Consider the following 201-nt stretch of genomic DNA (forward strand, 5'->3'; position numbering starts at 1 on the left):
ACTCACCCGGTTATACTTTATGATGGAGAGTCTGAATTGTTTCGACAAAAATGTCATGCCCCCCTCAAGCGAAGCTTGCCCCCCTCTCAATATCAAAAATAAAAAACGTAACTTTCTTAATATGTCAAATACGAAAAATATGCAAAGGACAAAAAAAATTGGAAAAATAAAATTACGTACATACGCATGTAGATATCCCCT

Source organism: Diorhabda carinulata, chromosome 10 (assembly GCF_026250575.1).
Source record: "Diorhabda carinulata isolate Delta chromosome 10, icDioCari1.1, whole genome shotgun sequence".
Classification (NCBI taxonomy): Eukaryota; Metazoa; Arthropoda; class Insecta; order Coleoptera; family Chrysomelidae; genus Diorhabda; species Diorhabda carinulata.